Source organism: Protopterus annectens, chromosome 3.part0, assembly GCF_019279795.1.
Source record: "Protopterus annectens isolate FY-2018-M chromosome 3.part0, PAN1.0, whole genome shotgun sequence".
In the NCBI taxonomy this organism is placed as follows: Eukaryota; Metazoa; Chordata; order Ceratodontiformes; family Protopteridae; genus Protopterus; species Protopterus annectens.
Genome location: NC_056731.1, coordinates 904,583,535 through 904,597,281, shown reverse-complemented (window position 1 = coordinate 904,597,281; position 13,747 = coordinate 904,583,535). Strand labels below are relative to the sequence as shown.

General features: G+C 42.8%; 1 protein-coding gene across 1 annotated transcript in view; it reads left to right on the top strand.

The window, feature by feature from the left end:
• The window catches only part of SPIDR (scaffold protein involved in DNA repair), a 1,727,376-nt gene that overhangs the window by 1,568,167 nt on the left and 145,462 nt on the right, over window positions 1-13,747 (top strand). The gene's annotated exons all lie outside the window — the stretch shown is intronic.

Sequence of the window (13,747 nt, the reverse complement as noted above, 5' to 3'; positions counted from 1 at the left end):
TAACTCTGAATTTAAAAGCACAGAGAAGTAAAATCACACTCCCAGGAACTGTCAGTCAGTAGGCAAGCTGAACAAATCCCAAGAAAGTTCTTTAAGGTGTTGTTGTATCTTTCAGCTTTTCCCGGTTAGGGGTCAGGTGTACACACACCAAGTATAAATGGCTAAAAACAAATTTATAATGTCAAAATACTACAGAAAGACATAGCAATTTTAAAATTTTGCTCAAACTATGTTGGCTTTTCTTTTAAGTTCACTAGTAATGGAAATATAGTCATTCATTCCAGGTGGATTTGCTGCATCTAGTGCCAGCTTCCAATACATCTCACGATGTAGAAGTCGGTTTTCCTAATCACCAACAAAGGCACCTGCCTCCACCTGTTCAAGCCTCAAAAAAGTGAACTTCTTAAAATTGGAGCACATACAAGCATGCCTAGTCAAAGTACTCTTCATGTCCCTTTTGCATATATTGTAATAGTGTTGGTATATCCTTTTGTTGAGTGCATTTTTAGTCTTACCAATATAGAAGGCAGGGAATGACATACATTTTGCCAAGTAGACTTAACCTCTCTGATCAGCAATTGAACTTACCACAGACGTTCATACCCCTAATTTTTTCTATTAAGTCACCTTCATAGCTGGTTTCAGTATAAGTGCACTGATGTCAACATCCACATTTTGTCATAGTCCAAGGGTCACTTTATCTGGAAACAATTGGTTTCTTCAATAGCTGTTTTATGTTAGACTTGTTCTTAAAGGTGAATGAAGGGAAATCAGGAAGATTTTGTTTGAGTCCCTCACCACAAAGTAAGATGGCCTAATTTCTCCGCACCACTTTTTGGATGTCTTTAGAGTCCAGTGACTAATGTAAAACCATACTGGTGTGGCCAAAAGTATCCTTACTTTCATTTGTCTTGTCTTTCCACTTAATATTATCAAGGCCATACCTAATAATAGGTGCATATCTATTATCTCTGTCTTCCCACACATCTTTCTGAAGATTATCGAGAAGAGTTTTGGATATCCTCTTTCCAGAAACATAGATTTGAGGGTGTCAAACTGTGTTAAACAGTTGATGTGATGTTGTCCTATCTCACCTTCATTCTGTACTGGTTGGGTTCGGAACCAATCATCGGTTCCGACTCGGCCTATACAAAAGCTCAAGGACCTCTACTGGCTCGTGGCTATAGTCCTATTCCATCATGCTTAGGGAAGATTATCCAGATCTCGTTTGACACTAAACAAGATTGGGTGCTTCCATTCAGGCTCTGGCTAAGTGGAAATATTTTTTTCTTTACTAATTGTTACAATTGTTCTTATAACTGTTTAAAAAAACCTTTAGAGTATTAGTAGGTTAGTTAGAGCTTAATTAGAATGTTCGCTTAATTGTTGGCTGTTACCTTTGGCCATCTTTTTTTCCTCTAGGCCTTTTTTTCTACCTTCCTATCCCAGCTATTTTTTTTACAAATAATTAACCAAGCTTGTTTAAGTCAGAGAGCTTGGAAATAAGTCTTCAATCTTGGTTTGACTCTATTGGTCTTTCCACTGGTAAGCTCATTTAAGTTAGAGGGCTACCATTGGCCAATTTAACTTAGAGGACCCTCTTTTTTCCCTTTATATATTTTCTCCTAATTAGGGCAGGTTTGTTTAACTTGGAGAACTGCCCCCCTTTGTTTTCATAGTGAAAATTGTGTTGCTGGAATTTGTTGTTGAATATATAAACAAAAAAAAGTTTTCTCCTCTAGTACTGTTATTTAGTGGTTGGTTGGTTGTTGTTATTACTGTTGCTACCTTATACATAATGTCCAAGGATCCAAGAGTCAAAACCCTCTGAGGTTAAGAAATGTGACAAATGTAACCAAAAACTGTCATTGACTGATGGCCATACAAGTTGTGCATATTGTCTAGGTGCAGTCCACCTTCAGGAATCATGTGCCTTTTGCCATGCTTTCAGTTCCAGGTTTTTGCTTGAGAGAAAGAACAAGCTAATTTTAAGAGGATTGTTAAAGACCCCCTTCACAGACGCTATGGAGGAAGGTCAGAGTTCGTCAAAAACTCCAAAATCCCCATCTTCCAAGTCAGAGAAGTCAGGAAAAAGATAATCTACTTTTGTTGCTCATTTGGAACTGACACAAAAATTGGCAAAAGATTCATCCATGGACCCGAAGGCTTTCAGGCCTGAAAAACCATCCTCCTCAGATACTACTGTGGTTTCGAGGCCAATGGAGTTTCAAATTCGGATGTGGATCATGTGGTGAGGAGACTTTTATGGACACTGGCACTAGCCAAGCTACCGTTGACTCCAACAGAGAGGGATTCGGAGCCAATAAGGACTGCCTCCCCTTCATCGATTCCTCCTCCGACCCAATTTGGGACTTCAGAGGTGGAGTGGCTGGATCCAATTGTAGTGGAACTGTCGGTACCAAGACCTGCACCAGGATCTTCGTGCCCAACTACTCGGTTCCATCAGAATTGGAGAAGTCTACGAGCCGATGGTCTCCACTCAGGTCTGGTGAGGGGAGTTGGGTTGGACAGCAATCTGATCTGAACTTGCCTCTCTGGACTTTGGCGCAAGTGAGCTTGGCTCATACATCGGCCTCAGAGCCCACCCCCTTGGTTCCAGGGATGCCTTCTGGTTCTTCGGAGCCGGAGGCTTCCTTGGATCAGGGCCGGGGGGGGGGTCTTTTAAGCTGATGAGGAGAGTGCTGTCACCACAGACAGCTCTGCAATTCAGGCATTCTTCCCCCAAAGGCGCCAATGTCTGTCTCAGTACCATCACATCCACACAGACATGAAGACCCAGAGCCTCAGGATGCCCCATTGGGTGAAACTTTCTCTTTCGAAACCTCTCCACAATACCCTTCTGATGAAGTCCCTTGAAAGAGATTATGCAAGAGGAAGCTTTACGACTCCCCAGAGGAGTCCATTACCTTGGATACAGACCTCAATGAGTCAGAAGGGTCCCCGTGGTAACCCTCTAAGTCTGTCTCCTTTGCGGATGTCCTAGAAATACTTAAGCAGAGAGGTGGCTGGAAGCCCATCAACCCTTCTGAGGATGAGTCTATATATCTGGAGGCTTTCAGGTCTCACCCTTCCCCCTCTTGTGTGTCTTCACCCTTCAACCAGCTCATGAATGTAGTTAGTCGAAAGGCGTGGGAGTCTCCAGACTCAGTGGAACCTGTTCCTAGGAGACCAAATAAGTTCAATGCCGCACCTTCGGACAAGGAGTTCCTTAGCAAGGGTGTCCCAGTAGATGCTATGGTGGTGGCAGCGGCAGCCACCAAGAAGGAACTTTCAGAGTTATCCTCATCTCTCCATCCGCCGAACAGAGAGTCTTGTAAGATGGACACATACGGAAAGCGCACCTTTTCTTCAGTGACTTTTGCTCTGAGATAACTGAACTTCCTGACTCATTTTACTAGGCTTCAGAGAGCTCTCCTGGAAGAGCTAGGAGATGGTTCTGTAGCTGTGGGGGTTTCAGACAAGGTTTCCTCCAACTCTCTACCATAAATTCAGTGGTCAACTTTTCCATGAGGCTCATTTCTTATGCAGCTGATGGAGCAAGTAGGGCAGCGGGTACAGGAATTTCCTAAAAGGAGACATTCTTGGATGTACTTGTGTGAGTTTACAGAACCCATTAAATCTTCCTTTATTAACCCCCCTTTCAATGGCTTGTCCTTGTTCAGGCCTAAAGTTTAAGACACACTAACCAGATGTGAACAGCAGGGCGAAGACTCTCTCTGCTGTTGGAGTCCATTTCTCCTGACCTATCAGACATTACTCCAAAGGTCAAAAGGGGGGGGAAATGTGGTTTCGAAAATCCCAGAGAGCTTTCCAGAACACACATGGTGATACTTCCTCCAAGGGCAGAGGGGGAAGTACCAATGGAAGATGCCGACCATGTGGCAGAGTGGGTCTGCAGAACCAGGGTGACAGGGAATCCTTCCTTGGTATGCCCTTTCGGTGTTCCTGAAAGGAGGCCCGTCTGTCCATCTCTGGAGGCAGTCAGGGGTCACTTATCTTTGTACTCAAAGCCTGGCTAGAAATTACAAAAGACAAATGGGTACAAACGATCATATCCAGAGGCTACTCCATTCCCTTTTTCTCCCCCCCACAAACGAAAACCATCCCAGATGTTCCACCCAATCAAAGGGATCAGGCAGCTCTAGAAATACAAAAGTTGCTAGACAAAAGAGTCATCCAAACCGTCTCCGCAGACCAAATTGGATCTGGAACTTAGGGTTATTTTTAGTTCCAAAAAAACAGGGGACTGGAGACCCATTTTGGATCTCAGCAAACTAAACAAGTCTGTGTAAATGTCAAAGTTCCAGATGGTGACACTGCAGTCGATACGTCATTTCCTGGGACAAGGCGATTGAATGTGCTCGATAGACCTCCAGGATGTGTACTACCACATCAAGATGGACAGACGATCCAAGAGTCATTTGTGCTTTCGGCTGGGAGCCAGTCACTATCAGTTTTAAGCACTGCCCTTTGGTCTCACTACAGGCTCCAGAGTGTTCACCGAATGCATGGCAGTAGTCACGGCTCACTTGATGCGCCTAGGATTCCGAGTATTTCCGTACCTAGATGACTGGCTCCTAACTGCCACCACCAAGCATCTACTAATAAGAGTGAGAGACACCACCATACAGCTTTGCTCTCACCTAGGGATCACAATAAATTAAGAAAAATTTGCCTTGTTGCCATCTCAGCATATCGTTTTTATAGGAGCCTATCTAGATACAAAGCAGATGTTGGCTAAGATTCCCCATGAAAGAGTTCAAGTCCTACAACATCAAGTCCAAAATCTGCTTTCCAAGAAAAAAGTGCAAGCAAGAACTGTCCTGAAAGTGTTGGGTACCGTGGCACAAGCAGTAACCTTGATGCCACTGGCCCGCCTGCACATGAGAATTTTGCAGTGGCTGCTGTTTAGTCAGTGGTCCATGCAGGAGCTTCCCATGTCTCACCAAATTATTATTACAGAATCTTACAAGAAAGACCTTTGTTGGTGGCTTCATTTCACTCAGGTGAGCCTAGGCCGACCATTTGTTCTTCCACAACCATTAGCCACAGTGACCACAGACACTTCCCAGATAAGGGGGGTGGGGGCATTACCTGGGAAGGATAGTTCTAGGTACTTGGCAGGATCACGAGGCCCACTTGCATATCAACGTCCTAGAGATGAGAGTGGTGCTTCTAGCATTGCAAGCATTTCAAGACTCTCTTCCGCTAGGAACGATTGCAGTACGGACAGACATGTCAGTTGTGTGGTGCATAAACAAACAAGGAGGAAGCAAGTATTACTCCATCTGTCGAGAGGCCCAAAGAGTATGGCAGTGGGCAATCTCTTCCCAGCATTTTCTGACAGCAATGCACATTTCGGGGAAGTCCAACATGATAGTGGACAAATTCAGCAGAGAAATTCTGATGCCTCATGAGTGGTCCCTGAAATAGGAAGTAGCGGAAAAGATTTTCCGCAAGTGGAGCCAGCCTTGCTGCAATCTCTTTGCTGCATCCATGAATGCCAAGTGCGGCAGCTACTTTGTCCTGATCCCCCCCAAGGGATGCACGATTGGCCACCGGGTCTCCTCTGTGCTTTTTCCCCCTTTCTGTTGATTCCCAAAGTCCTTCAGAAAGCCATCTGATTGGGAAGGAGTTTGATACTAGTCCCCCCCTACTGGACACGTCAAAAATGGTTCCCCTTTCTTTGGCCTCATCTCCAGGAGGAGCTATGGATTCTGGACCCAGTTCCAGACCTCCTGACTCATTAATCAGGGAGGCTTCACCGATTGGTTCAGACCTTCAAGTTGACAGCTTGGCTGCTGCAGTTCCACACATAGCCATCCTTCCTAACATTTCCCCTTCGGTGAAACATATCTTGATTTCATCTCATAAGGCTTCAACCAGAAAATTATACACAAGCAAATGGAAGAGATTTTCCCTTTGGACCTTCAGTAATCACATAGACCCTTTCACTACCCCAATATCGTCTATATCAGAGTTCTTGGCAAAGCTTTTTAATGAAGGCGTAGCTGCGGCTACTATTCAAGTTCAACTAGCGGCTATATCCAACTACCATATAGGAGAATAGGGACTAAAAATAATGCCAGCCTTTGACTCACATGAATTATTTCATGATGCCTCCACTTTCAGCACATCTGACCCTGTGGGTAATTTGACTTTCCTTATTCAACAGTTAACACAGGCCTTGTTTCAATTTAAGCATGGTAATGTTACTAATATGGCTGGTAATAATGTGGAAGACACTATTCAGTGGTCATTGGGGCTGGCTATTGCAGTGAATGACCAGCATAATACACAGCAGCGGGTGATGCAAGCATCAAGCTCACAGGATTTTTCATCCACGTCTCAAGTGTTTAAATGGTTGGATAAAGTAGATGTGCAAAAAAAAATGAGAGCACATGCAATCTGATAGTGGCATTTGTCTTAGATAACAAGAACAATTTTCAGCTTTGGATAAATCATTGTACAAGTTTAAGTCTTTAAAGCCGGACAATTATTTCTTGAGTGAAAGTTCAGACATGTCCCTAAAGGACTCCTGGTATGGAAATACCCACAGGGGGTTGAAGAAAACTTACCTTTTCGCCTCGTGTTGCTGGAACATTTTGATTGTACAGGCCTAGATCTTACCAAATTATTAGTTAAAGAAAATGAGAGACGTATGGTACAATGTAAAGAGGAGATTGCAAAATTAGTAGAGTCTATTACAGCAGTTCTTGACTTTCATAAATACAAATCCAGTTTTAACCTAGTGTTCCAACAGATTGATAAATTGGTGCATATTAAGAACAGGAAGCATAAGAAGCTGCTCATGGACAACACTAAATATCATAACAGGACTGTGTATCCCAAGCCACCTTACACTGGTCGAGCCAAGTGGAACAGTTGGGCAAGCTACGAAGAGGACCTTGACAACAACGATGAAGTACATCATAGTGAAGTTCTTTTAGAGGAGCTACCTCTGAGAAGGTCGGAGAGGATAGCCAACTGGGAACACTGACCCATACAAGGACAAGGAAATTCCTACCAGCCAAATTCAAAGAGTCGTTGGAACAAGAGGAACTGGGGTCAACTAGCCAAGAAATGATAAACATCAGTGACAGCTTTTTTCCTTCATATCCATTTACAGGAATGGTGAATATTACTTCTTTCTTTGGTTTCAGTATTTACAATTTTTTTCAGACTTAAACATAGGCCGTGAACATCACAACCTTTTCCTTAAAGGATTCATTTTTATACCAGCATCCCGGGCCAACATAGTGGACATCATACTTGACTTAAAAATTTTTACATGTAAACTCAACTTTCATGTACTGTTTGGTGAATCTAATTCTTCTGTGAACAAGTTTAGGAGGAGTTTGGCTATCCCCCCCACTGCACCCTGTCATACAAATTTTTGAAAAGTCTTGTGAGAAAGAAATTGGAGAACTATTTAATGGAAGCAACAGGAAGAAATTTTATTATCTTTGTAAGGCTGACACGGATATTCTAAACAGTATCATTAACAACAAGAGCATCAGGTGCATAAAACCTGATAAGGGAGGTGGCTTAACTATTATGGACTCCATAAGTCGAATTTATAGATTGTTGAATGATGAGGAGGTGTATTGTACGGTTTCTATCAACAACATCAACATTGCTTACAGGACAATCAAAGTGTACTTGGATGAACTATTGTTATTTAGAATTCCAAAGATTGTCAGCATCCCAAAAATTCATTCAAATGCGTTGGATCCACCCTTACGTCCTATTGTTGCTGCCGGTGGTTCAGTCATGGAGCCAATGGCCAAGTTCATAGACTACAATTTGAAACACGTTGTTCAAGGTATTCCATACATTGTCCACAATTCCTGGGATGTTTTAGAGAAACTTCAGAAAATTGGATCGTGGAGTGAATGTCTTCTTGTGACTTGTGACATCCAGAGTTTATACACTGTGATTCCACATGTGGATGGTCTGTTATGGTTCGGTGAAATGGTGACACAGTATGATTCTCTTATACTTTCAGACACCACACTGGTTTATGATTTCATGGAGGTTGTATTGAACAATAATTTTTTGACCTTTGATGGGGAATTTTGCAAACAGCTGAAAGGCGTAGCTATAGTGGCCGCATGTTCCCCCACTTTTGAAAACATCGTCTTGCTGAGATGGGAACTTATGACTTTGTTCAAGCTCTCTTTATTCAAAAAATGTGTAGGGTATTTTCGCTATTTAGACGATTTACTGATCCTTTGGTCAGGCACAGAGACACAGTTGGTTACTTTTATGGAGGAACTGCAGTCTAGTACCACTTTTTTAAGATTTACCCACCATGCTGACCCAGCTCAGATCCAATACTTGGACATCGAAATCAAGAAATTCCAGTATGGTGGTATGGACACACAGATTTACAGGAAACCCACCTTCTGTAATTATTTTTTGTCATACATCAGCTGTCACCCTTTCCATCAAAAGAAGGGGATTGTAAAAAGCCAACGCATCAGGATTTCTCACGTGACATCTGATGATAACAGCTGTCTAACAAAGTTTGACCCCCTAAGTCTATGCTTTTGGAAAGAGGGTATCCTGAAACTCTTCTTGATAACCTTCAGAAGTATGTGTGGGAAGACGGAGACAATAGATGCACACCTATTATTAAGTATGGCCTTGATAATATTAAGTCGAAAGACAAGACAAATGAAAGTAAGGATACTTTTGGCCACACTAGTATGGTTTTACATTACTCACTGGACTCTAAAGACATCCAGAAAGTGGTGCGGAGAAATTGGGTCATCTTACACTTTGATGAGGGACTCAAACAAAATCTTCCTGTTTTCTCTTCATTCACCTTTAAGAACAAGCCTAACATAAAACACTTTTGGAGAAACCAATTATTTCCAGACAAAGTGACTCTTGGACTATGACAAAATGTGGATGTTGCCATCAGTGCACTTATACTGAAACCAGCTATGAAGGTGACTTAATAGAAAAAATTAGGGGTATGAACATCTGTGGTAAGTTCAATTGCCGATCAGAGAGGTTAGTCTACTTGGCAAAATATATGTCATGCCCTGCCTTCTATATTGGTAAGAGTAAAAATGCACTCAACAAAAGGATATACCAACACTATTATAGTATATCCAAATGAGACATGAAGAGTGCTTTGACTAGGCATGCTTGTACATGCTCCAATTTTAAGAAGTTCACTTTTTTGAGGATTGAACAGATGGAGGCAAGTGCCTTTGGTGGTGAGTGGGAAAACAGACTTCTACATTGTGAATTCTATTGGCAGCTGGCATTAGACGCAGCAAATCCACCTGGACTGAAGGACTATATTTCCATTACTAATGAACTTAAAAGAAATGCTAGCATAGTTTGAGCAAAATTTTTAAATTGTTATGTCTTTCTGTAGTATTTTGAGATTCTAAATTTGTTTTTAGCCAATTATACTTGGTTTTATGTGGCAGGTGTTTTGGAGTGTGTACACCTTTAAGAACTTTCCTGGGATTTGTTCAGCTTGCCTACTGATTGACAGTTCCTGGGGGTGTGGTTTTACTTCTCTGAGCTTTTAAATTCAGAGTTTAGAGGAGTTTTCATGGTTTTGAAGAAGTCTATGTGTAGGCAAAAGCACTTAACTGTGAATTGCAGTGGTTTTACCAATAAATGATTGTTTCTCTCCACAACAACTGCAAACTGGAGTGGTTTCTACCATTGTTGGATTAATTTACTGTGGTCTTTGGCTTCCTGGTCAGTTGTTTGTTCTATGCTTGGACTTCTGTTCTAATTCCAGGGATTTCTTGGCTTGGACCTGTGGCAGCCTTGTTTTATTGATGGAGCCATATTGAGTGTAGCCACCCCACTGGGAAGTAAGGTGTGTGTGTCAGCCAGTGGTATCAGTAAGACAATGCTAGCCAAAATGCTTGGTGTATCCTGTACAACAGGTAGGTGTACATTAACCATGATGTCAGGCAGGTGGACTGCTGCTAGATCACATGTTAAGTCATGGTATTCCCCTGTGGAGTGTGTGCTGTGGCAACCCTTGCGTCTATCTCAACCTCCATATATGCATGTTACTTGTGCAGCTGTGGTTGCCTGTGATATCACCAACAAAGCATTGTGGGCTGCAGTGTGTTATTACTGGGGCACAATTTCAGAGCACACTGCAACATCCAGTGGGAATGCAGCCTCCTGCATTACCTGTTGCACTAGAAGTAGGATGTGAGTGGTGCTATCTGTAGGCCTTTGCACTCTATAATATAGAAGCAGACATTCCAACTATACTGCTTTGGGTGGACAAATAGCTGATGAGACAGACATACATGTTACACTTTATAATATTGATGGCCACATACATGTATTTTCATTGGTAGACCCGCTGTACTTGAACCCAGGATCATGTGTACCAAAAAGTTATTTTTTCAAAGCATTTTACAGACTGAACTACAGAGTCACTGTTGTGGCAGGTGAATTCCTACATGTTGTACTTATCATTCCAGAATTATCTGCTAAATAGCGCACTTACATCTATTAGTATGTATATGACCTTAGAGTGCTGTATTTGTAACAGAGTCCCAGTTAACATCCTCTTTTCCATTAATGTTTTATCAAATGCATTCTTACATGTTGTAGACATAACTGCAGGACTGCCTGCTGTCAGATAGCTCAGTTACGTCTAAGCTTATGTGCGTGCTGTTTAGTGATGTATTTGTGTACTAGAATGTAAACTACAGTACTATTTTTGTATGAATCTTTTAGCTGATTTGTGTGGTGTGGTGCGATACACAGCACCGTTTAAACATGCTTAATGAGGGGTACTACAGCATTACTATGTTTTGCTTAAAACATCTGATGTGATGATGTCCTATCTCACCTTCATTCTTCACTGGTTGGGTTCAAAACTGATCCTCGGTTCTGACTCGGCTGTATACAAAAGCTCAAGGTCTTCCACTGGCTCGTGGCTGTATCCCTATCCTATCATGCCCTAGGGAAGCTTCCCAGATCTTGTTTGTCGCTAAACAGATCGGGTGCTTCCATTTTGTCTCTAGCTAAGTTGGAAATTTTTTCTTCTTACTAGTGATATATTTGGTGTTTTGCTGTTTTAAAGACTTAACGGTTACCATTTTAGTAATAATCTAGTTTAGAGAGTTTTCTCTTCTGCTTTTTGTTTGCTAGGCCTGTGTTACTCCCTATCCCGGCTTAAATTTACTGTTTAAAGTCCGTTTTTAGTTAGAGGGCTTTCTTTCTATCCTTTACCTTGCCTTTTACACACACGTTTAATTTAGTGTGTGTTGTAAAGAATCTTATTGCTCCTGTTACTTGTTCCTAACCAAAAACTGACAGCTTGTTTGAATTTGAGTTAGAGCGCTGCCATTGCCCATTTAAGTTAGAGGGCTATCCCCCCCTTTTGACTAGGCAGCTTCATTTCAGTTAGAGAACTGCCACCCCCTTCCCCCTTTTCTGTAGCTGCTAAGGTTTTTGTCTTCTTGTTTTTGTTGTTTAAAAAAAAAAAGATTTTATATATAGTATAGTCATAGCTTGGGTTTGTCTACTAGACTGTTGAGTAGTTTGTACACTTTTTCTTATACTTGTCTGTTATTAGACGGATTATGTGTAAGGAACATAAAGAAACCAAACCCTCTGTGTTTAAAAAAGTGTGTGAAGTATATCCAGAAAATGTCCATCACGGATGGACACACTATTTGTGTATACTGTCTTGGGGCTTTGCATCTGCAAGAAACCTGTTCCATTTGCCACTCTTTAAGTTCTAGAGTGCTTCTTGAAAGGAAGTACAAGCTTATTGTGAGAGGTTTACTGAAGTCCCCCTTCTCTGAAGCATTAGAAGAAGGTCAGGCCACTACTAAATTGACCAAGTTTCCTTCATCCAAGTCTGTCAAATCTGGGAAAAGGTCATCTTCTTCTGGCCAATCGGAGCCAGCAAAAAAATTGACCAAAGTTACTTCTCCGGACCTGAAGATTGTTGGGTCTGAAAAATATTCATCATCTGCTCCTTCAGTATCGGGGCAGATAGAATTTGAATTACAGAGCCGGTCCCCAGAATTGGTACCAGTCTTCCTTACTTTAAGGTCATCTCTTCTACAACCAGTCGGATCTCCTGCCCCCTCCTCTCAGTTCTCCAGGAGTCTTTCTGACAATGATATGGATCGGGTGGTGCACAGACTTTTAATGATATTGGCTCTGGCCAAACTGCTATCAGCTCCAACCCAGAGGGATTCGGAGCTGACCAGGACCTCCCATTCGACATTGATTCCTCTTCGGAGCCAACCTGGGATCTCAGAGCTGGAATGTCTGGAACCTATCATAGTGGAACTGTTGCCCCCAAGACCTACTCCAGGTTTTTCAGGTCCAACATTTGCTCCAACATCCTTTCTTCTGTCTGAACTCGAGGAGTCTAGGAGCTGATGCTTTCCATCAGGTCCAGAGAGGGGAGTCAGACTGGACATTTATCGGATCCGAACTTGCCTCTTGGGGCTTCAGTGTGGGTGAGCTTGGCTCCTACATCGTCCTTGGAGCCAACCCCCTTGGTCCCGGGGATCCCCTCAGGCTCTTCAGAGATGGGGGTATTGTCGGATCAGGGGAGGGGGATTTTTGAGGTGATGAAGAGAGTTCTGTCTCCACAGTCAGCTCCACTCTTAAGTCCTGACATTCTTCCCCCAAAAGCACTGGTGTCTGTCTCTGCACCACACCATCCACAGACACACGGAGACCTAGGCCTCAGGATACCCCATCAGGTGAACCTCCCTCTTCTGAAACCTCTCCAGAATACTTTTCTGAAGAGGTCCTTCATAAAAGACTTTGCAAGAGGAAGCATTTAGACTCCCCAGAGGAGTTAGTCACCTCTGATACAGACCTTGATTAGTCATAAGGGTCCCCACGGTTGCCCTCTGAGGATGTCTCCTTTGCAGACATCCTGGAAATCCTTAAACAGAGAGGCGGGTGGAAGTCCATCAACCCTTTTGAGGAGGAGTCTGTATACCTGAAAGCCTTTGGGACTCACCCTTCCACCACTTGGGTGTCTCTGCTTTTCAACAAGCTCATGGAATTAGTTAGTCGAAAGGAGTGGGAGTCTCCAGCTGCAGTGGAACCTGTTCCTCGGAGGCCAAGCATGTTTATCTCAGCACCTTTGGATAAAGATTTCCTTACTAAGGGCATTCTAGTAGTTGCTATGGTGGTGGCAGCAGCAGCCACCAAAAAGGAACTTTCTGAGACAGCCTCATCTGTCCATCAGCCGAACAAGAAGTCTCGTATGATGGACAGATGTAGGAAGTGCACATTCTCTTCAGTGACTTTTGCACTCAGATCACTGAATTATCTGATGCAGTTTACTAGGCTACAGAGAGATCTCCTAAAGGAATTAGGAGATAGTCTGCAAGGTACAGTAGCTGCAGGGGTATCAGACAAAGTTTCCTCTCAGCTCTCCACTTTAAACTCTATGTTTAACTCCTCCATGAGGCTCATTTCTTATGCAGCAGATGGAGCGAGTAGAGCAGCGGGTTTCGGAATTTCCCTGAGGAGACATTCCTGGTTGCGCTGTTGTGACTTTGCGAAGTCCTTTAAATCTTCCTTTATAAATGCCCCTTCGATGGCTCGTCCTTGTTCTGGCTGAAAGTCAAGGACACACTAACCAGGTGTGAGCAAGAAGGAAAAACTCTCTCTGCCTTAGCAATCCATTTTTCTCTACCTTCTAGACCTTATACAAAAGGTCAAAAGGGAGGAAAAATGTGGT